Here is a 24,984-nt window from a genome sequence, read left to right on the forward strand (position 1 = left end):
GAGGGTCTTTTTTTAGCCTTTTAGAGTTAGCTTTGTCTGAATTTGCTAGCATGAGTACCATCAACAGCGTCTGTGTGGGTGCGCTAGGCTTTAGTGAAGAAGCAGAAGCAGACTCCATCATGGCAAACTTTGGGAAAATTGTAGAGTTTTTGATAAGTCTGTTAGACGGAGATGAAATAGAGGAAGAGAGTCTCCGCAATCTCCCCATAAATTGAGCAAGAATAATCCATGAAAAATGGAAGACAGTTGATGGCACAAAAAACAGTTGCAGGAGAGGGCCAAATAGCAAAAGGAAGCCAAAAGCAATCGACATAACAAATAGCAAACCAATTGGTATGACACAAGGGTCAATTATACTTGAGAATAAAAATGACACATGTTGTTGAAAATAGGGATTTTCCGCACACAGAACAATGTCAAGGGATGAAGAATATCAAGTTAAACAGCGTGCGTTGCCTCAACACTTAAAAAATAATCAACGTTGTGACCGTATTCTTGAGGAGAGATCCACGGTCGGTTCAGAAAATAGATATGCGGCACAACATCAGCTGTAGCATGGTCAGGAGCTTAGAGCCCAGCCATAAAAAATTAAAAAGATAGGAAATGGCATATTAAGTAGAGCTCAAAACATTAATATGCGAGAAGCATGCATTGTTGCAGCTGAGTAATGATTCATTGTAAGCAGAATAATGCTCTATGAGGAAAAATATCAGATTGAACGTCTTGTACAGCCTTAATGTCTCAAGAGTGACCACTTTCGTGAGGAGATAAAGACGGTCAATATAAACAGAATTGAATGGGGCCTCATTAGCAGCAGGCTATCCAGTTCAAGCAAAATTCAGCCATGAGGTGCTAGAAGCCAAGAAATAACAAGTGGGATGAAATCCAAAGAGGTAACAAGCGAAGTACACGTACCGCTGCAGATTGAGAATGCGGGTGACTTCAATGCGCAAACCACAAAATGGTGGCCGCGTCTGTGGTGACAGCAAGGGTATGAAAATACCTTCTAAATTTGATGTTGTTGTGCCTCCTGCACAGCCAGTATGTTGTCAAGTGTTTTCAGAAGTAGTAGCTGTACCTCAATCTTTATCCCCCTGGCCAAAAACTATTTCATTAAGTGCTCCCTGAAAAACGGTCGAGCCCACGCTGACTCATAGGCGTCAGGGTGTCCCGATGATGAAGCATGACACCACCAGGGTGTGTGAGGGTATAAAATAACAAAAGGATGTGCCTCCTTCCCCACGCATGAGTGGTGTTAATAACTTCACATAGGGCATACCATCTATCCACGATCTGTAGACAGTTCTAGTTAGCCTAAATCTCCTAATGGCAGACTAGGTAACCAAGGGAGTACTTATAGTGATACGGTAGCTGTACCTCAGCCAGCTAACAGGTCACGGGGCTTGCACACATCAGGCATTCTCTGTGCCGGTCCGCCGGAGCTCACGGAGTGTCTGCCATCTTCCGCGGGCGTCAAGCCACAAGATAAATATACTTTAATAATCAAAAGGTGGGGCGACGCGGGGCTTATTAAGCTCAGCGCTTTTTACTCTCCAACAGGCCTGACCTCTTTTGAACATCTTAAAGAATGGTTTGGTTTTGATCAGAGTTTTTTTTATAAATATCTTCAAAATAGAGATTTTCTAAACAAGAAAGGTGGGGGGCCAATAGGATTTACTAATAACGATATAATTGAGAACGAACAACGATCTATCTATTCATCTATTTATCTATTCGAGTAGTCTATAATCTCTTTAATTCTTTAATGAAAGATGATATGGATGATCAGGTATTAAAGTGGAGACTAGAGTCCCGGTAAATGTATTCTTTCACTCAGCCAATTTGGCACAGAATATCTTAATCCTAGCTCAGTTCCAGGTACAATACTACAAAACCGGTTTCTCGCTATATTATACCCCGAAAAAGATCTCCAAATGGGGGACGGGGAGAGCAACCTTAAGCCCCCGGTGCACATATTTCAGGCAGATCTGATTCTCTTGTGATGCGCTTAATAAATTAAAGCAAGAGATTACCAACTTTTTTAAGGGGACCCTATGAATAGACTGCTTCCTCTCTCCGAATCTTGATAGGGTTTGATAGGGCTTGGGGTTGCCCAGGACATGCAGGGGAAGATCGGAGAATAACTGGTGTTCATCAGTATGGCGATCCTCAATTTATGTATTGCATCCGCATGGCTAGATCCTTATCCCCCCGCGTTCCAGCAATGGCTTTCTCAATTCTTAGCAAATTAAAATCGGGAAAAAGCTATCTATGCAAGAAGGGGAATACGCTCTCGAATGAAAGGCCTAAAAATGTGGGCACCATTGACTAGCTGGATAGAGATGAATGGGTAAACTGTAAAGAGCAATTTAATCTAGAATTTAAACTAAGGTTAATAGAGCAAGGCCAACTCCCCTGGGGGTAGGTAGGGTGGATGACAAAGAGCTAACCAGGGAGGGTTAAAAGTGTTAAAAGGGGGTGGGAAGAAATGCATAATTGTTTTATTTTATTTTATTTTATTTTGAAGGTTTTATATAGCGCTGGCTAGAACCAGAGGTATCAGAGCGCTTTACAAGATAAGGATAGTATGAGGCACATAGGGTATAAAAGCATATGAAAGGTAGCGCAACAAAAAATTGAAATATACAAAGTACAAACAATATGAGCATTATACAAATCAAGATAAATAAACAGGGGCAGGAGCTATACATTTAAGTAATTAGGTAAATGGTGAACAGGAGAACAGGGTATATATTACTGAACAAATATAGTATGATTGATAAGAGATCAGGAGTAGGACACAGGTTAGGAACCCCAATAATAATTGAGGAGGTGGGTTTTGAGGTCTTTTTTGAAAATAGAATAGGAGGGATTACAGCGCAGGTTTTTTGGGAGAGCATTCCAGATAATAGGGACATTGCCAGAGAAGGAGCGAGATTGTGTGGCTTTCTTTTTATGCAGAGGTGGGATTAGGAGTAGGGTGTTGGTGCTTCTCAGAGGTCGAGTGGATTTTCTCTATCTCTCATTTGTTTATTTTTTATTCTGTTTCTATTCTGGTTCCTGTGACAATGAACCTTAATTGTCTTGTATACTATTGTACAAAATGCATTAATAAAAAATAAAAATTAAAAAAGGAACAAAAAATACGGACAAGCCTCCAGAATAGATTTTCTTCTAGTGGACAAAGGGCTAAGTAAAAAAGTTAATACGGTTGAACATATACCAGCCCATTTGTATGACCACTCTGCAGTTTGCACGACGCTAATAGTAGGGAATATCCAGGCAACTCCAAGATGGACAGTAGACTGAACCCTCCTTTTAGAACAACATACAGTAGAGAAACTGAGAGCAGATAGTGAGGAATACTTTGCAACCAACGAAAATGCTGCCCCAATCCAAATGGATACAAAATACAAGGAATCAAATGAATCAATTAGAGATCAGAATCAATGAGTTATATAGGCTACTGGAGCGTGGAGTCTTTGGATTAAAACAGAAGAAAATAGAAGAAAGCATAATTGAGAAGAAAAATCATTTAAAAAACATCCTGGAAAGTGGAATTAGAGATAAATGGCACGCAAGTAAGCTATCGCATTACGAGTACGGAGAAGGTAGCGGGAGACCTTTAACTTGGAAACTAAAGACTGAACAAAACAGGAATACGATTTCAGCAATTTGAAAGGAGAATCACACGAGTGTCAACACAGATGACCAGGAGATCGAGGAAGCTTTCACCAATTTCTTCCAAAACTTATACATAGATGAGGTGCAGGCTACGGAAGAACACATTAATGGTTACCTGAAGGAAGTAGGATTTCCAGCTCTACAAGAGGAACATAGAGATTCTCCTAATGCCGAGATAACCATGGAAGAAGTGTTGGAGGCAATTAATAACTTAAAGAAAGGGAAGGCAGCGGGCCCAGACACCCTCCCAAATGAGCTATACATGGTACTAAAGGAAGTTTTAGCCCCCAAATTATCCAACATCCTGATTAAGATTTTCACAGATGGACGTGCTTTACCAAAGTAATGGAATGAGGCTAATATCAGCATAATATTAAAGACAGGAAAAGATCCGAAGAGCTGTGAGTCATACAGGCCTATATCACTATTAAATAATGATTACAAATTATACACGCTGATATTGGCCAAACGACTGGGCGGGGTCATATGTCCTCTGATACATCAGGACCAGAAAGGATTTATGAGAGGCAGATACCTCCATGAGTTGACCCATGAATTAATTGGAGCAATATATCTAGCTACGCAAGGGAAAACCCATATTTCAATACTTACCTTCAACACAGCTAAAGTTTTTGATCGAGTTAATTGGCTTTTCCTACATAAAACGATCAGTCATTATGGGTTAGGAGTAAACGTTTCCAAAGCAGTGACTTGTATATATAAAAAACCCATGGCAAGGAGCGTGATAAATGCAAACTTAACAAAAGAGATATACATTAACAGAGGCACACAGCAGGGATGCCCACTCTCACCTCTTCGGTTTAACCTATATATAGAACCGTTAGCCATTACAATTAGAGTATGTGATGAGATTATCCCTTTCCAGACTCAAGGTTGACAGAAAAATGTGGCATTATATGCAGATGATCTAATGATTTTTACAAGAAGGTTAATAACAGCATTACCAAAGGTCAGAGACATTCTGGAAAGATTTGGAGAAATTTCAGGGTATCAAATAAACCATTAGAAAATGGAAATAATGGAGTGGAACTCCTTATCTCATAACTCCCAATCCAAGAATAAGATAAGATACTTGGGGGTACTGGTAACAGAAAACATAGATAAACTACCCCAAGTTAATTTCAGTATCAAGGTGGCAGAGACAAGAGACAAGAGAACTGGACTAGCCTTCCATTATCTTTTAAAGGGAAATCTAATGTGATAAAGATGACAATACTCCCTAAATTCACATACATTTTTAACATTATACCGCAGGAATTTCAATTGGACTGGATTAGAAAATTACAAGGAGAACTGTATAGTTTCATTTGGGCAGCCATGGGTGTAAGAATAGCCTGGAGAAAACTGGAAAAGAAAAAAGAACAAGGAGGAATTGCAAGTCCAGATTTCCTACAGCATAGTTGGAATTTCTAATTTAAAATTGTCAGGGCACTTCTCAAGGAAGCACTTTGCATGCCCGCCACTATTGCAAGCAATGGCAACAGAAAGCTTTTGTCTTTACAAATTTGGGCACCCTAAATATTTTCAAAAAATTCGGCTGAAGACTCTGCAATGTAAACTATGCTACCAAATCAAAAGATCGGTTGAGGTCTTTTACTATAGCACCCATGCTCTAATTTGGGATTCCCCAGGAACTCCAGCATGTTCAGAAGGTAAGCTATCGACTACTTTTAGGAAGGTAGGGATTGTGGAATGGGGACAGTTGATTAACGACGGAACCCTGATAGGATGGGAAGACTGTCAAAGTTTAAATATTATCAACAGACAAGCTGGGTAAAGGGTCTGAGGAAAGATGAGGTTGGAAACAACAGCTTAGAGGAGGAGTGAAAGAAAGAAGTGTCCAAGTGGTACTGGTCTATGATTCAAGCAGGGGAAGAAGACTTTAGACTGCCTGAGGAACTATGGAAGAGAGACCTGCCATTGCTGGATGTACAGCACCTATGGCAAGTATCTAGGGCTACATTATGGTACACAGTAAAATCTTCACCCCTCAAAAAGAATCATCTCTTCACATTACATAGAACCTACTGGACTCCGAAAAAACTATCGAAGATGAATAGTGAGGAGGTAAATCCATGCCCAAAACACGGAGAAGAGAGAACTGATGACATCCACATGTTCTGGCAGTGTCCTCAACTTCAACGGTTCAGATCCAATGTCGGTAAGGTCTTAAATGAGGTGATGAGACAAGACATTGAGGTAAGCGCAAAACTAATTTTCTTTGGGGCCACTACAGAACATACAGTGGAACTCAGACTACCACGATTAAATAACAGACAAAAGAACTGCTATTTGTACTAGTCTTGCTAGCTAGGAGGGAGATATGTATAACGTGGATACAAAATAATCCTCCAATGCAATGTGACTGGCTACTATCAGTTCAGAGGATTACAAATCTAGACAGGGAGCAAAGTAAAAGAACAGCCTTTTGGGATAAATGGGATTGGAATAGAGTTAATTAGTTAAGGAGAAGTTATGAGTTGGGCGGGAAGTCCATTGATTATGCACTGTGGCAATAAAGCATGTTACAGGGGAGTTGTTAAAGTTTTTCCTGGAACAGAACCTCCCACTGAAAAGGGATAATAACAAGAAAGTTGGGCCCCTGAGGGAAGATGGGTTCTCCACCCCTACTCTCTTATGGTGAGAGCAGCTTGGGAAAATATTACGAAGGGGAGCCCGATGATCTTATTTACCCACTTATTGCACAATGAGGACAAAAAAAAGAAAAAACTGAAGGTTGTGGTGGACTGAGTTAAAGGCTACCGAAAGGTCCAGTAGGACAAGGGATGCAGATTCCCCTTCTTCTATGATCATCCGGATTGCATCTGTGGCAATGAGGAGGGCAGCCTGTGTAGTGTATGTAGTTGGACCTGAATCTGGATTCAACAGTTGCAAGGAGTTGGTTATCCTTGAAGTGGGGTGGCTAGCATTTATTTATCATATTTTCTATTACTTCTGCTGGGTGGCATAGAAGAGTGATAGTTCAAGTGTTGGCTAGCCCCTTTGGGTGGGCTGAGGGTTTCCCGAGGAGAGGTAGTAATGCAGCATGTCTCCAGGTGCCCAGGTCGGTGGCTGTGATGTTTAAGTCTTTCATATAATAGTGAGGGCTGAGTTGATGGGGTTTAGTCCTTTGATGAAGACATGAGGATGACAGGGGTCCAAGGATGCTCTGGCATGAATGAACTGCTTGTTTCAGCTTCTTGCGCGTTGATGGTGGGCTAGATGTTATGTCAGGGTGGTCCTTTGGGTGTTGGTTGAGATGGACAGGAGTTCTACAAGGGTACAAGGGTCCGGTTGGGTCCTTGCATAGATAGTGAGGTAGCTTTAATGCATCTAAGGGAGCAGAAATCAAAACCAAGTTAAAAATAATCCAGTTAACATTTTATATTACTCAGAGCATGTTACAATAAAAGTAGATTACCTAAAATAGGCCTTATCCAAACAGCAGTTTGATTATAGAAAGTACCTTTTTACATCCGACAAGGGAATTTAAACTGGTAAAATAATAGTGGAATCACATAATAACAGGATTGAATGCAACACTAGAAACTGAAATCGTAGTGAACTCTCACATTGTAATAATGGGAATCACCCAAAATATAGATTTACCCAAATCAAAGCTTACCTCGTGTTTGCTGGGGCTCATGATAGCAAACTTTACCAGTCCTAATAAAGCAAAAATTACACTCTGAAATGGACATGTGTATGCAAGAAAGAAGAGAAAGTGATATATGAAAGTGGCGGATGTCCTTAAGAATGTGTGGAAATTTGGGGATTCTAGAGCAGTGCTTAATTTGATCCGGTGGTTTACGGTGCTTGGCACCGGCATTAAATTGTCAACACCAGTGCTTGTGACAGTCTGCTACATGGTGGCACTATCTAATTTAAAGGTGAGCCTAACAACAGTTGTATATTAATTCGATATACAATAAAAACGACTATTGTCTGCAACTCTGGCCATTCTTATAGCTTTGGGGGCCTGGAATAGTCGGAATTTTCATGTATGTAGGCTTGAGATGATTACTATTTGTGTTGGAACTGCCATTTCCAGCACTGGGAGGGGCAATGTGTAGTGCAAGCTGCAGTGGCCTACTAACGAGAAAATTGACACTTTTACGTTTCCAATTAAGCACTGTTCTAGAGAGTTTATTATGGACTAGCTAGACAATGAAGCGAGAAGATGCAGACCATAGGGAATGATTTAGAGGATACCTATACTCCCATTTAAATAACCACAAACCAATATTTCACCCGAACTCCACTCATAAAGAGTAAAATAACTGCATGGACTTTGCAAATGGTACTGCAATACGCATCTTCATCTACTTAAAACATGCTTTATTAAGATGTTTAATTTCATGAAGGTTTTAACACATAAATAACAAAAAGTCAAAAAAGAAAATCTCAACAACAAACACTCAACTGAACTAGGAACATGTTCCCAGAATATCAAAAGGTGCTTCGTGGTCTTGTACCTCATTCATGCTATTTCAAAAGGTCGAATCTATGCTCTTCGTGAATTAACTCACCAGTAACTTCTGATACTAAGTCCCTGAGCAGACTTTATGTTGCACAAAGAAGTCTATTCTCAAAGCTAAATATGTACTAGTAAATCTACACATCTAAATGTACTTTTATACTTTGTAGTATATTTACTACTTTTGGTTATTCACCATTAAAAAGTGCAAATTTACCACAAAGTGTACCACACATTCACTCCCTTTATGAGGGTAAAGTTACAACTAGTAGCTTTACACACATATGCAGAAATCCTATCCCATGGCAGATATCTGCATAACGTAAAGTGTATGGAAATGTATGAAAGTTTATCAAATGTTAAAGGAAATTGTAAAGCATATTTTATGTTTAAATATATTTCAATTTAATTTCATACATTGATAATATATATTGATTATATTACTTGCAAAGCCAAATTTATGCAGCTTCAATCATAGTAAGTTATGAATAATGAAGTCAAATGCCTTCAAAAAGTGAATTAAATCATATAGCGCACTAAACTGGAGGTCTCACTCTCTCCTACATCACACCCAAGACATGGAACAACCTCCTTCAATACATCAGAGCCTCCTCCTCACTACTTGTGCTCCACAAAAAGGCCTGGCTCTTCCTATAAACACACTGGGGACCTCACACCTGCCCAAGTGCCTAGATACCCATTGGGGTGATTAATGTGCTTTACGAATCAACATAACATAATGTAACATAACATAATATAACAGATATAGTCTGCTTTGGGGCATGTTTGGCTGCTAACAAGAAGAACACTCCACTATGAAGAGTACTGAGATAATTTCGATATTCAGATTGAGTAATAGACAACATTTTATTGATTTCAAACCATTGCATTAAAATCGTGGGTAAAGATTCTGGAGAACAGTTTCACTTGTGGACATAACATAGGGAGTTATCAATATTCAACAGAGTCACAAGGCTCATTGTATTTAAATACTACAGATGAAACTGTTCCCCTACAAATCGCCAATAGGTAATTTTCATCAAAGATGGCATTAAAGAAAATGATGCCTTGAGTCTATCAACGACAGTCCTTTTATCAATATATGTTTAGATAATCTGTCAGGCCACTTAGTGTAAGATTGGGTTAATTCATTGATTCTGTTAATTGTTTGAATTGAAGGGAAAGGGTGTGAATTCCTTAAGTAATAGAGAGGTTTGTCAATCACAAATTCCTATTTCATTTACTGAGAATACTGAAATAGTGAATGTACTGTATGTTAGTCCCAATGCCATCAGCGTGTTCGCTTCTGGGCAATGGCATGGGTGCGAGTTGGAATATTAAATTAATTCTGCTGATAACTCAACAAACATTCCCTGCAAGGGAATTCATAATAATTTAACAGCGGGAGGGTTGCACTCAGGCATAGAACCCCGTGCAGTGACCTCTGCTGGGCTTACATGGAAAAGGGAATTTTTTAATGATATACAAATTATATTTCATCCCTTGTAAAAAATCCAGAGGTGTGCATGACATTCAGAACTGAGGAACACTATTAAAATTGACATACTCTATTCCAGAATTATCTTCTAATATGAAAGAGGATCTTTCATCTGTCTAATATAGGCAAGTCCTACCGAATTCCTTATGTGAACATACTTCCGCCACAAGGTCCAACGCAATCGCAAACAAAATAATTGATTGCAGTTCATACTTTGCAGAATGGGGCATTGAGGTCAAGAAAACTTCCCTCTCAAAATATCTTTCTGTACTGGAGTTGGCAATTCCAACAAAAAGGATGTTCCGTCTAATATCACAAATACTATCTCATAGCAAACAACTCTCCTACTTCGAAGAGCAATTGGTCCCCTCAACAACCAAATAAAGGCCAAAGGCCTCTCCATCACACACTTGTTGTCAGGAGTACACACTTGTGAACTTCATTTAAAAAATAAAGTGACAATGGAAGACTCGGAATAGTTTCCGGCAACTCTATCTAATATTACATCTGGCGGTTGGGACTGAAGTACGAATAATATCAGCAAGGGAAAAAAGCCTATGAGAATATGCTCCTGGAATGTACACAGTTTTGTAAAGTTGTTGGAAGATTTAGATACAATATCCTTTCTACAAACTTTTGAAATCTTGATGTTTCAAGAAGCATGGAAAGGGCAAAATACTCCAATGATTGGTTATTAAGAATTTGACCTTCCAACCACGCATCCAACAAATCAAGGCCGTGCCAAGGGAGGTCTTTTATTCTATATTGCAACAGAGTTGGATGTTAAGGTGGTGGCTATTGACCTACAGTTGCCATGGTTGCAATGCTTGTTACTACATTTTGACTTTCCACTGATAATATTGATTATTGAATATTTATCTAAGTACGGCAAGAAGCAACAAAATGACTTAATTGTTTACTTTGTGGGACAATGAAAAAAAAATAGTACTTTGTTTACCAACCGCCAGTTTAATCATCTCTGGTGACATTATTATTCAACTTATTTCCGTAAAGTGATCTGCTAGGTCAAGGAAAGACATTCCTAATTTTTTCTGTGATAATTTCCAGCAGCTTGGCCTAATAATCCTTAATGACATTTTCTCATCAAAGTCAAGTGGAGTACCAACATTTAAAAATTCTAAGCGTGGATCAATTACTGATTATACTTTTATATTAGAAGACTTGGCTACTAAAATTAAAGATTGCAAGGTTATTCCAAGAGTGGAAAGTGACCATAACTCGCAGTCATTAACCTTAGATCTGCCAGTATTCTGCAATTATAAAACTAATGTGCTCCAACAAGCAGTTTCTTCTGCTTACAGCTTGAAAAGAATGGTCTGGTACTCTGACAAACAGAATGAAATACTGAACTTTGCTGTTTTTTTAATTAATTATAGTGGCTTGATTATGACGAGTGGAGGAAGTATGGTGGATAAGTGAAAGGCTCTTCATACAACTTTAGTGGACAAATTCACTGCAAGACATTCACTCAAGACAAACCCCCTAAGTTCTACTGTCACTAAATTGTATACGCCCAAGCTATGCCAATATAAGAAGGATCTAAACAGGGCAACAAGGGTTGTTTTTAGTCAAAGACATTGGTGGATCCATAGCTCCCTTAAACAAAATTTGAGTTATAAGCAAGAAGTCTGGAAGGTGAAGATGCAGTACTAACAGGTACTATGGAACAGGTTACTACGTGCAATCAAGACTAATAATTCTAAGGCCTTTTGGGGGATAATTAACGATTTGACAACAGGGACTTTTGTGATCACATCACGAAGAATGTATGGTTGATTTGATCACAAATCTGTATGACCTTAGTATTGCCAACTCAACTGGCACTTTACCATACCTCCGAGAAATATGTGTTGCCTCAAAAGAGCTTGCACAGCCGTAGTTGTGCATCTCCTTTGTATGGCTTTGAACCTCTAAATAAAGAAGAAATAGTTTCTTTCCGTCACCGGATCAGAACAAATAGGGCAACGTGCCCAAATAATCTCCCCAATGCTATTTTTCAAGCCAATCCTGATTTGTGGGCCGAGATTTGGACTCACCATACAATGAGGTTCTATTAATGAATTCTGTTTCCGAGTCCTGGAAAGAAAGTATTGTGCAGGCAAATTACAAAAGTGATCCACTAGAAAATCCTTTAAAACATCAGTTATTTGCTTTAACTGATGTTGAGGCAAATATTTTTGCCTCTCATTTATTGGAAGATTTGGAAGACTGGGCAATGGCACAGGATCTAATAACAATTATTCAATCAGGATTTCACAAGGGCCAATTTACAATTACTAATTTATCGACCCTCCCCCTGCTGGCTATTTAAAAAAGCTAAAATGATATATTTGCTTCACTGATCTAAAAGCTGAGTTTGACTCTGTCTCATGAGCTATATTATGGAAAAAGCAAGCAGGATGGGGAAATCTCTCAAGAATTGTTGGATGCAGTTTTTCGTTTGTATACAAACACTTGGGTACAGGTTAAGTTAAGCAATGGTTTTAGCTTGACTCGGAGAATAAAAACCTACAATGGCCTTAAACAAGGTTGTGTGTTGGCCCCATGTCTATTTAATCTTTTTATGTCCGATTGATTACAGCATGTGGAAGCCATCAGTGCCCACCCTCCTAAGCTCACCTCATTTGACGAATGTATTACATCAAATTGTTTGGAATTGAACATTAAGAAAACTAAGATAAAGGCAATATGACCATCGACTACCAAACTTTTCATTTGGCAAGTGAGAGGAAGGCTTATTAAAGTTATTAAAGTCATAAAGACTGTAAATATTTTAGAATCCTATTTGATAAAAAAGTTTCTTTTAAAATTCATTTTAATGTTTTAAAAGCTAAAACATTGTCCTTAATATTCACTTTTAGGTCATTACCTGATACGCTATGGTGTCAATCTTATGAACATCTCCTTAAAGTTATGGGTACCAAGCTCCTTCAGTCTATTGCTTACGGCTTGCCTATCTTTAAGGAAAAGGATGCCAAATTACTAGATGTATTGATAATCAAGGCTTGTAAGTCCATTTTCAGTATTCCAAAAGACATATTAAAAGCTCTCGAAACAGAACTTCTCCTTATCGCACCAGCCAATCTCCAGATTTTAAAGAATGGATGAGTCAACCAACAGCTCTGAACTGCACTCCAAACGTTCTGCGAGCTCTCTGGGAATAATGCCAGATAAGCATCTGAACATGCAAAAGCAGATTAGTGCTCTCACTAAAGGAGCAAACTTCCAATTGAGAGTCCTAAGGAATAGAAAACTGTTTCTACCCCACAACGATTTTAAGATTGCGGTGCAAGCCCTAGTGATTTCTAAACTGGATTATGGTAGCGCAACCCTCTGTGGCCTTCCTAGATCGAAGACAGTGCCACTCTGCTGCAAGGCTCAATACAGGCTCCAAATGCTATCATCGCATTGCACCAGAGTTGAAATCACTAAAATGGCTCCCGTATGAAGCAAGGATACATCTCACAATTGCATGCATGACCCACAAGCCTTTACATTTCAACACCCCAGTATATCTTGTGCAAACACTTGAGCTCCCTGGCGGCTCTAGATCCTCTAGAGGCTCAGCACTTTCCTGCTCAAGTCACCAAAATTCCATAAATAGAAAACCTACAATTAAGCATTCTTGGACATTGCACCAAGAATTTGAAACTCCTTGCCACCTGAAATAAGACTTAACAAGTCCACGGCTTCCTTCAAAAGGGAAGTTAAAGAGATGCTGTTGAAGAACTTTCTGGGCTCGATTCCACTCACCCTAGGATGTGAGAGTTTACACTTGTTCTTTTTCGATATGTTATGCTTGCTATGATCTGTTATGTTCGTTTCTTGTTATGCTTGTGACATGGTTTCCACTGCTTGTACCTTTTTAACTGCCAATATGTAAAGCGCTCTGATATCCATATGTGGTCTTGTTCACGCTATATAAAACTTTTAAAATAAATAAATAAATTGGCCAAGCTGAAATACGATTAGAATTCGGTCTTTGAAGACAAGTTTTAATGAGACAAGCAACATTTCTGAAAAGCAGACAGTTCTCTATCATTCTGAATATGCTGGTGCCTGGAGATCCTATTTATCAGTGTCCTTACAGAGCTTTCTTTGATTCACAGTCGGGGTTTCCAGAAATGAGTAAACTTTGTCTTAAACAGCTTTTTAATAGAAAGGCAAACATTACCTCATTTCTTGCTGACAAGGAGGCTTTAGCTGCAAAGAAGCACACCTGGACAGTGATAAACTTTTATGACAGGTTGGAAGTTCAGTCATACTTGTCAATTTTATTTCCGTGGCCTATGAGGGACACATTTTTGAATCTTCAATTTGGTAGATATCCTACTAAAGATGGCACTCCAAAATGGATCCCGAAATGGGCATCTAGCAGATGTAGATTGTGTGGTCTTTTGCAAGAATTTTTATTTCATATTGCATGTGTTGGTCCAAACCTGCTTAATGCACGTCGCATTTTCTTAAAGCCAAAATTTTTTAGAAGCAGGGTTAGATCTGTTTATCATGTCCTCATGCTATGTTTATCAGGTGTTCTATTACAATGATTTGTCAGTTTGTAAAGTTATTGACTAGGGCAGAAAGAATGTTTACATCCTTACCATAAGCATTTGTCACTTTGATATATTTCTCTTGTCTTTTTTGAGTGGGTTGAAAACCGTTCATCACACTCAGTGTGGGCAGGATCTCAGGCTATGTTATCAGGAGCCTTAATTCAACCGATTTGCTAGTTTGTAAAGTTTTGCTCATTCTCGAAAGAATGTGTACATCTTTACTATGAGCATTAGGCCTTTTCTATATGCTATTTTTCTGCCCACGTCTGAGAAGGTTAAACCTCCCACCTATCATCTAATGTATGATTTACATTTTTATCTTAGTGCTCTTGGCACATTTACATAATACTTTTGTCTCTGTATGCGTAGGTTACAAACCACCCCTTTTATCCAATGTATGCTGAACTATACAATCCTTCAGCAGGTATGCACTTGATAATTGTATTGTGATGGCAGTCCATGAATTTGCTTGTTTAGGAAGCAATGGTCATTTATTTTATATAAGCACTTGCCACTTTGATGCAATCTGTTTTTCTTTCATAGTAGGATAAAATCACTGCCTTTTAAATATCCAATGAATTCTCATGCACATAGCTTTTTAACTGAATTGTAGTATGTTTTATAATGGTATATGTTCCATGTAAAAATTGTAATCAAGTAAAGATTATACTATATTTTTTAATATTATGTTGATTCTTAAGCTGATGTAGTAGCAACAACCATGAAAGGTGTATATATTATGTGTTTACATTTATGTTATTTGAGATAACTATGGGATACGTTTTATTGCACTTTGTTGTTTTTATTTATTTTATATCAACGTTTCTCTGAATGAAATGTATTAAAAAATGTAGCGTTTTGTGATGATTTTTATTAATCAGACAATAAACCTAAATTACTATAGTTGCTCCAAGTTTAATCTTAGGCAGGCCCCGCAATTTAGACCTTGAGACAAATTCTACATAGTCAGGGTTACAAACTAAAAGGGCTCTATGCATAGTCGAAGGTGCAAAAACAATCTTTGATGTTACATTTTTGTGTTTTTAGGTATCTCCACAGTGGCAAGTTTCTTAAATAATGTCTTGTAATGAGAGTGTACTAGATATAATATAGTTGCCGATTTCCTTATCCATCACTGCTATTTCTTGTGTTTATTTATATTGTCCAAATGTTGTTGTTGATATACAGTACAAAATACACTATCTGGACCACTACCAAAGTTTCTCAGTCTAGCTAATATCTTATGTTAAAAGTGATGTCATCAACCTTTCCCACTGTTACCCAACTTATTGATACTTAAATCATAAACGTCTGTAGGATGAAAGACCGACCAATGAGAAAAACAATGATTAGCATAGGTATCAATGCTGTTATTGCTAAGCCACTCAAGGTATTTCCACAGCTGTGATGAAAAATACAATTTATAAATGTATTTTAGGAAAAATCATAATATGTTTTCAAACATTTGTAATGCTTTTTTATCATTCAAACTAAAAAAGCGTATTTGCTCTTATCAGACTGAAAGAAAGTAATATCACAGTAGGTGCACTGCCTGTAAGACAGCGTGTGAAAGAAATATGAGAAACAAACCAATAAAACATTCTATCAAAATTACTTCGAAACAGGAAACCATTAGCGTACATCATTCATTTTTCATAGTAAGGATCACTGGTTTACCCACCCCATCCTGTTTGCTAATTTGCACAAAAGTCAACATCTGCTTTGCAAAATAGTGATAATGTTGTAATTATAGAATACAAATGTTAAATGCGTTCATATCATGTGCGTTGTGCATAGTTAAGCAGCCGCGTAAGAAGATCTAATTAAAGAGGTAATTAGAAGGAAAGTTTGCCTTTTTAGACGTTGCCACTCGCTGAATTCAACTTTTTTTCTGTTTTTAATTTCATTAGGTCGATCCAATGGTGTTAGCAAATAAGCTAATAATAGCCACTCAGTGATTTATTTTGGATAAATCCGAATATAACGAAATAACTCTCCCGGCAAAGCGTCATTACTGCTTTATTAAATACGACTTTTGCCTGCTTGAGCTCAACAAACAAATCTAATGGCACGAAAGAATTTAATTTCAGAGCTGAATGATAATTTGTCAGGCACGGTTAATTCACATAATTCAAAGTTAATTGTGTCTGCGATATGAGGGAGTGACGCGCATTTCCTGTTTTCAGCTGCAGTCTGTCTGGTATTCTACATTTTCATTAGGGAAAGAAGATTTCTATTGTTTTGTTTGTCACAGGACGCGAGTTTGTCTCTTTTACATGTAAAAGAGGTATGTCTAATGTGGGGTGGAACATTCGGTGCCTTGAAAAGCATGCACAGGTTTGGTCATATGTGTGTTTTTCCAAAAGATTAGCAATTTCGCTGAAAAGAGTGTTTTGGAGTGTGTAGATGTGTTTGGAAATCATGGCCGCGCTCTTCTTCCCGGGGGTATGCAGGGTATGTAGGAAAGATAATGCAGAGAGCCATAATTAAACTTACAGCAGCACATTAAACTAGGCATGTATAATCATTCAGCTTGCTGTGCTGAGTTCCACTTTAATAATGCTATGCTTGAGACCAGAGCCCTAGATGGAAACCAAGGGCCTCGTTTACGAGTTTTTAGTGCAGGGCAGCGCAGCAAACACTTTGCTGCGCTGCCCTGCGAAATACAGTGCAGGAATGCTGCATGTTATGATATATAGCACACTCATGTCCTCTCCCACTGTACTGGCGCAGTTTGGGCTGCCTTGCACCAATGCATGCCTTGTTGGCAGGATTTATTTTTGCCCAGGAAGGGTTACCTTCCTGCACAAAAACAATCCATGGAGGAATTTGCTCATTCTTTCGGCCTCATTTATTAACCCCTTTGCCGCGGGGGTAATTCCCAAGCGGCGCGGGGGGGGGGGGGGGCGTCAGCGGCGCTGTGCTTGTGACGAGCCCTGCTCGTCATGAGGCACAGTGGAGCTGTGCTCATGACGAGCCCAGCTCGTCACGACTCTGCCCACTGATTGATGCTCCCACACAGGCGGATTGGCTTAAGGGCAAATGTGCAGAGCATGAGTGGACCAAGACAAAGGCAGTGGGAGGCTGGCTATTCCAGAACAATGATATGTGAACAGTGATTATGTTTATTGATGGGTTTTGAAGAGTATGACTTACTGCCTGTTGGCCCCCACACCAGGAGTGCAGGCTGGCACAGCCCGCAGAGGGCAGAACTCACACAGCAAAGGGCTGTCATTTAAAGAATGACCATTAACTATGCTATTGAGAGAGGTTGTGACTTTCCTTCAAAAGTATACTTGACTCTTCTATTCACAAGTGTATTCGAGCTGAACAGAAACATTTGAAAAATGTTATACATTTCAAAGCTGTCTGCAAAAAGAACAATAGTTTCTGTGAGAATGTTTAAAATAGTGACTACAACAAGGAGAGACAGGAGAAATGTCCCTGGTGTGCAGCACCCTTTCTTCAGAGTAGGCAACTAAGCAAAGTCACCAAAGATCCAAACTGTGTTACGACTTGGCGAATGATATTATGAATGAAGATCAAGTTTATAGAACACAACTCAAAATTATGTATTGCCACTTGATGATCTTTTACTGTTATGCTGCATTTTTCAGTAAGTGAAACATTCATCAATACTTCTTGTTGTGGGAACAATTATGAGGGAAGATAAACACAAAATACATGAATCCACTAAGCTTAATTACGACAATTCAAACCTCTGAGCAATTGAATGACTGTATTAAATAATGACTACTATTTGTATAGTGTAACTGGTACCCTTGAAACAGGTGGGCATATTTACCAGCCCCTTGTGCCGCCAGAGGGTCACGTTTTGTGATGTTACGGCAGCACAAATCACAAAATCATATCTCTGAGGCCACACAAAGCCACTATACATGACTTCGAATGGTCTCATATTTTTGGCGTAAAGCAAAGCAGCTCGAAACGCTGCATTGCCTTACTCTGTGCTCAAGAGGTGTTCCTTGGGCGTTGTGGTGGGTGTTCCCATGCAAAACCAGGATTTTGACACTTTCCCAGATTTACAAGAGCATGTAAACCTGGGGAAGTGCCAAAACCTTATGCATATTTTTCCTCTTTCTGCAGCACACATAAAAAGAGGAAAATGACTCTTAAGATTGTTTCTCTGCAGGAAGGTGCCACATCCTGCACAAAATCAATTCTGCCAGCAGCATAGGCACCCTTGCACCATTTTGCAAGGGGGCCTGCATTGGCACAAGGCTCTCAAAATGGTGCCAGTGCAGGGGGAATGGAGAGGAATGCACAATATACGGTGCATTCCTACCCTTTCACTTTGGCGTAGGGTATGCTAAGTCCCCCATAAATGTAGGCAAGGGTGTGCGGGTGCTTGCACTTGAATGTACATGAAAGGGGCTGCATTAGGAGAAATTGTGGGGGTTGCATAATTATAAAGAAGGTATAAAAACAAGTTTTTAAGAGTTTTTACGGAAAATAGAGTCATGTAAATGGGTCAGCAATGAAGGTCCAAGACCTAGCAATCAAAACGATACAAGTAGATTTCCCAGGCAAGAAAGCTGCACATATGTAACTCCAAGCTGATTGTCTGAGAAGCACTAGAGTACCTGTGAGGGTTGATGACTTTTGAAGGATTGACGACCATGAAGATAGGCCCCGTCATGTTGATGGCATGGTGGCAGATGCAAATGGGTTAAAAGAGGGCGCACTTCGTTGTCGGTCACAAGTGGAGAGAAACACATTCAGAAGAGATGTAAATGCATCAAAGAAGACCATAAGGACTGTTTCTTGTTAGTATGCTTTTTGCACAACAACCAAGGCTCAAAGATGATGCATCAATTGGTAGACACCAGTGGCTTGAGGGGACAGTACAAGCCGATTGGCCACCAGTTGTGTTTGTAGACAGTTGAAGAGCGATCAATGACAATGATTACCCTACTGATGGAGTGTAATATCAGCATCTACCTAGCAATGGCTGATAAGCAGCCCTTAAACCACTTTTGAGTGTATAGTGTGTCCCAAGTAATGCTCATGGTGAATTACTTTTTATCCACATAGGAGAAAAAATATGAAACCATAAGTGTATCTAAGGAATTGTTGGAGATAGTATAAATGTTAAAGAGTCTGGGGCTGATGCCCAAATTATATAAAACTCCACAGGTGTGTGGGAGAGAGTCATAGAAGAATATTTAAAGGGAGGAAATTACTTGAACCTGCTTTGCAAACAAAGAATGTAGCCAATTGAGTGTCTGGTCTCTCACTATAATCTTAAGGTATTTTTATTAGGATGGAGTTGAATTCCATAGTCAGAGCCTGTCAGTTTAGGGTGGCTGCACCTCCTTAATCTAGTGATCAGCAGAGGACATTTAGGGCTGAGACATGGTTTGGCTAATTGCCATGGAATGGTTTGAATCTGGAGTGGAATACATCCAACACTTTAATTTGTATTGATCATGTCAGTGTGCATACTTATTCTAATATCCAACTCATGAAGCACCAACAGCTAGGACTGGGAGTGGGATAGTCCCTATATGAACTTTGATGCTCCCCAACTGGAGCCATCACTTCTTTCTAATTGATTAAACTCGGTGTGAGGTGATAAACATTCTTTTTTTGTGATAAAAATTCTTGTAAGGATGACAGACAATGGTTGTTGTTTCAAAGTTTATATAAAGAATAAATAGGCAGTTTACATAGAACATACCATAAGTAAATTCAGCAGCAAAGCATACAGATCATAACTACTGAGAATTCAGTACAGTTCTAAGTTAAATCTGGCATATATGTGTCTTCTAAAGGTGAGGAAAAGGATATCTTCTGCATAGAAATTTGAACGTCCTTTTATAGGATTTTAGACAAAGTCATTCATGCATTCTTAAATGAGTACATGGTTCTCAGGATATGAACCAATAGGTAACAGGTAAAAAGAAACATTTTACTAAAGAATACATTCAAAGTCTCTCTTGACAGAAAGACATGGAGTTTACAGGCATTCTTACAGTTTATTTGAGTATTCAAATTTACATTGTATAACAATAGCCTGGGATTGTTGAAATATGTTTGGTGAGGTACAGTGAGGGAAAGTCTCTGGGGCATATGTTAGTGTGAGTATCCTAGTTCTTTACTTAGAATGAAAGGAACCGCAACAGTCAACACGTCATATTTTGTGACAATGGTGCAAGATGGAGCAGTCTAAACACAACCTAGGTGAGTGTAAGCTCAATTTATGATGCATTTAATATGCAGAAAGAGAAATAACTCTCACAATAATGAGTAACAGCTTGTCATTCAAAACACAAAGGAACAGCAGAAAGTTTGCAAGTGTAACAGGATCAATTTTGGTTTATTTAGGATGGATGGATGACAGGCTCAAATATTTTTAAAGAGGAAGTGAAGATTGGTGCAGTGAGAGGCAGGCAGATGGCTAGTGGGACTGGAATGGGGAGTTAGTCTGTTTGGGAGAATATGATGAGGCTGAAAAGTTGTCCTAATGTTTTCAGTTTTTCTGCTAAGATGCCTGTTAGATTGAAGCAGAGAGCTTGTGTGGGGTAGGGTTATGTGAGGTAAGGTTTGGGCTATGTTGATTATTTCAAGGCCTCTTTGAGTATTTCAGGTGTCTTTGATAGAGTTACTGGTATAAAAGCCAAGAAGTGCTGTATAATGTTTTCATAATTCCATATGGCAGAATTGTAGTTAGAGATTTGCTCATGAGGCCTTAGGTGGCATGTTAAAGCTGTTCAGTCATTTTATGAGCGTTTTTTTAAACACCGGCACCACAGGTGTGAACCAGGGTACATTTGAGGATGTCCTAAGTGAGTTGAGCTTCTTAATGAAAGCAATTTCATCCTGTACAGTTCACATTTACAGCACTGGCTTTCCTATCAGACACATTTTCCTAGGCTCACCAAATAGAGGAGGGTACTTTCACTGACGTGTTGAACACTGTACAGAAATTGAAAAAAAGAAGCAAAGTGGTATGGCCATGGAAGTACAATGGCCTGAGTTACCACAATAGCGTTCATACTTGTAAAAATGGGATCTTATGAATGTCCATCTCTGTAGAAGGGGCCTCTTTGAGAAATTAATCTTTGAACAAGTGGCTATGATGTTTTGGGCAGCTGAGCAGTATTGTTGTTCATTTAAATATTACAATTGCCTAATAGAAGACACCTTAAAGGGCAAGGAGCCAATCATGTCTGCAAAAGGCATACACAATATTGAAAGAGAGGAGCAGGAGGAGGGTTAACTGACATACATTTAACATTTAACAAACCAAATGAGGTTCATGTATTAATCAGGAAAGGTTTAACAAGAGGTCAAGCCTCAAAAGGCTGAGAGTTAAAAGTACACCTGTTGAGGATTACCTGGTCCCCTCCTGTTTCGTGAGGATGATCTAAATGAGTAATGCTGAAAGAAAGGGAAAAGGTAGCAGCAGGATTTGGACTTCAGGTATCCTTTATCCAAGTCTTTGTGATGAAAAGAACGGCAAGCTTTTTGTCAAAAATGATATCATGTGTTTGATGTGAGTGCTTAGTGGACGTGAGCATTAATAAGCATACCCAGGTATCTGGGAGCTAATTATCATGTGCTTGAAGGTGATATATGGCAGCAGAAATTGAGGGGAAAGGAATAACAGGGGAATATAAGGAGGTCTTACCTGAAACCCAGTGGAGCACTGGAAGAAATTCTCTTCTGTTGGGGTTGACAAGAGAGATTGGGGGTTAACACATATTATAGTTAGCAAGACTTTATTGAATCGCTTTGAGGTAATTGCCATGTAAAAAAATTCCACGTGGCAGCCTGTTCGCATTCATATCACATGTATGAAAATTGGCTCTGGAAGGTGTAGCGTTGGCTATAAGAAAATGGTGGAGTCCATACTAAAAGCCCCTCCCATGCTATAGTGCATGCCTCTGCCAACTAAACGCAGCCTTCAAATCTGATAAAGTATAGTGTTCTGGATGAGCATTCATCATTGTCTAAGGGGTAAGTGAAGGTCATTTGGGCACCAGGTCAGTCAGTGGCCATTCTTCCTCCTAGTCCACATCTTCTCTCCATCACAGCAGTGGGAAGGAGGCAAGTGATATTTGTCTAAGTATGTTACATTGTGATATTTGTATGGTGTAAAATAAACCAAAGTACCAGTGCAGTTCTACAGAAGGTCAAAGGCAAAAATATAGTGATGTAGTGTTCTTTAAAGAGGTGTGACTGCAGCTCTTCAGCAGGGTTGGCGAGATCCTGATGGATACAGGGATGTGGATCACAATATTCTTACACAAATGAGTAAGCTCTGATGCATTGCCTGCACCTTTTTATACTTCTTTGTTTCCAGTCTGATTGTGTCCTGATTACTCTTGTGCTCCAAGCCACTGAAGGCAGTGGGCTTGTCAACCAGAAAGGTGGCGGTACCCATCATGATGCCTTGTAGATGATATGGCTAATTTAGAAAATGGTACATGATGGCAAGAGGAGTCCACCAGTGAGTATCTCCATGGGGTGATGTATTCATATTTCTTCAGGCACTTGATGAGACATGCTACTGCAGGTAGAATGCCCTTAAAAAGGCAGTGTGGATTCTTGGAGGCTGTGGAGCAGAGATTTACCGCCATCCAAATGCTAGATTATGATATCTTTACCCGAAAAGAGAATTTTAAATTACAATTAATTTAAGTGTAAACATCAGTTATCTGTCCCCAATCTGGAGTTAGCACTTATTACGTGCAATAAGATAATCTAGTGTTAGCTTATGAGAGATATAGACTTACAGCAGTGAAGAGTGACTTTAGGAGTTTTTCAACAAAGTAAAAAAGAACTTGAACACACATGTCCTACTTTTTAAATACCATGAACCCTGACCTTTGAGCTTTTAGGGCCTACCTTAGGGGTGACTTCTAAGCATTAAAAAGAAAGGTTTGTCAAAAGGCTAATTTTGCCATGTCTTAACGACAGTTTAAAACTGCACTACTGACTGCAGTGGCAGGCCTGATAAATGTTTTATAGTGCTTCTTTAGTGAGTCACAATAAGTGCTGCTGCCCACTAGTAGCATTTAATTTACAGGCCCTGAGGAAAGGAGTACCATTTAATAGGGACTTACAAGTAGATTTAATGTTCCAATTAATGTTGATCAATTTTACCGTGTTTTAAGTAGAGTTGACAAGCACTTTAGCACTGGTTAGCATGAGTAAACTGCACACAATTTTATTGTCAACAAAATAGTTTATCAAAGTAAGTGACTGAATTCAAATATTTTTGGTTTAATACCACCCAAAGATGTCAGGTCTAGCATTACCTCTCCCTTGCCTCCTTGTAGCGTGCCCTCGAATTCGTGTCAAGAGTGAGTCATCTGAGGCCAGAGCAGAAGCAAGCACTTTGGCACCTTAATTCCAAATGATTCACTGTAACAGATGTAGGGTCAGTGTCTAGAATTATTCCCTGTACATTTTGACCCACTTAGGGCTATATAGTTGGCTTTGCACATGTTTGATCAGTAGGGTTGTCAGCAGCCAGTCTTAGGCATGATGTGGGATGCCAAGACCTTTATAACTACAAGGACTCAAGGGGTGTGCACATTGTTGGCATGATTGACAGACCCTCACAGACAGGGCACCTGGGTCCTTGAATTAGAGATGGCTGAAGGGACCCGAATGTTTGGGCAAGAGGAGATGAATGAGGTGTTCCAATGGTCTTATATTGACCTCTACCAGGGGGGCATGGCACGGACCTTTCTTCAGGAATTACCATTACCAGTGCTTACTTTGGAGGAGGGGAGGATCTGGGTGCTGATATTACTCAACCTGAAATGTAGGCAGCAGTGCACAGGCTGGCCAAGGGCAAATTCCTGGGTATTGATGGGCTCCCTGTAGAATGTCATGCTGCTTATACTGAGATGCTGGCTACCCGGCTGGGGGAGCTGTATAATGAGGCCTGGCATGCGAGCACACTTTCAATGAAAACTAGAGAGGTTAAACCGGGTCGAGAAGACTGTGATGTTAAAGCATACCTGCCGGTATTGATGCTGAACGTCGACTATAAAATATTGAGTGGGATTCTGGTGGCATGCTATTACCACATATGACTCGACTCATCAGCGCCTATCAGGTGGATTTTATAACGGGATCGAAGACGGCTCTTAATATATGGAGATTGGTCTCTCTTCTTCTATATGCCCCAAATACAGTCCCTGGCATTATAACATACAGGTACCCCAGCACTCTAAAGTGATATTTCTTCTCATTTATACCCTTTATAAGCAAACTTCATCCAATTAAATCAATATATCGCTAGCAACAGACAAGGATGGATTTATGCAAAGGACGTTCTTTTTAATTTAAACAGACATTGTAAAAGCATCACAATTTATTAACAAGACCATAAAAACCCCTTTTCCTGAAATAACATATAAATAAGGGGACTATTTGTAAAGAATGTTCAAAACTATACAGTCTTGGTCAAGATGCGCGTGAACATCCGACACGTGCTTCGTCACATCCAGTGACTTCCTCAAGGCTCTTCAGGAAAGATTGTTTTGTATGACAAACAAATCCTGTTTCTTCAAATTAGTTAGCCGGACACGACAAAGATACGACAGGTGTTTTTCTAGTTACGAAAGCGACATCAGTCTATCACATAGGTTAGGATTCCGGAAATCAACCTAACAATTAGTCCCGAAAAATTGTACCGTGGATCCTGGATGTATTCGTCTGTCAGGTTCTACGTCTTTGATTTATGTTCA

Source organism: Triturus cristatus, chromosome 6 (assembly GCF_964204655.1).
Source record: "Triturus cristatus chromosome 6, aTriCri1.1, whole genome shotgun sequence".
In the NCBI taxonomy this organism is placed as follows: Eukaryota; Metazoa; Chordata; class Amphibia; order Caudata; family Salamandridae; genus Triturus; species Triturus cristatus.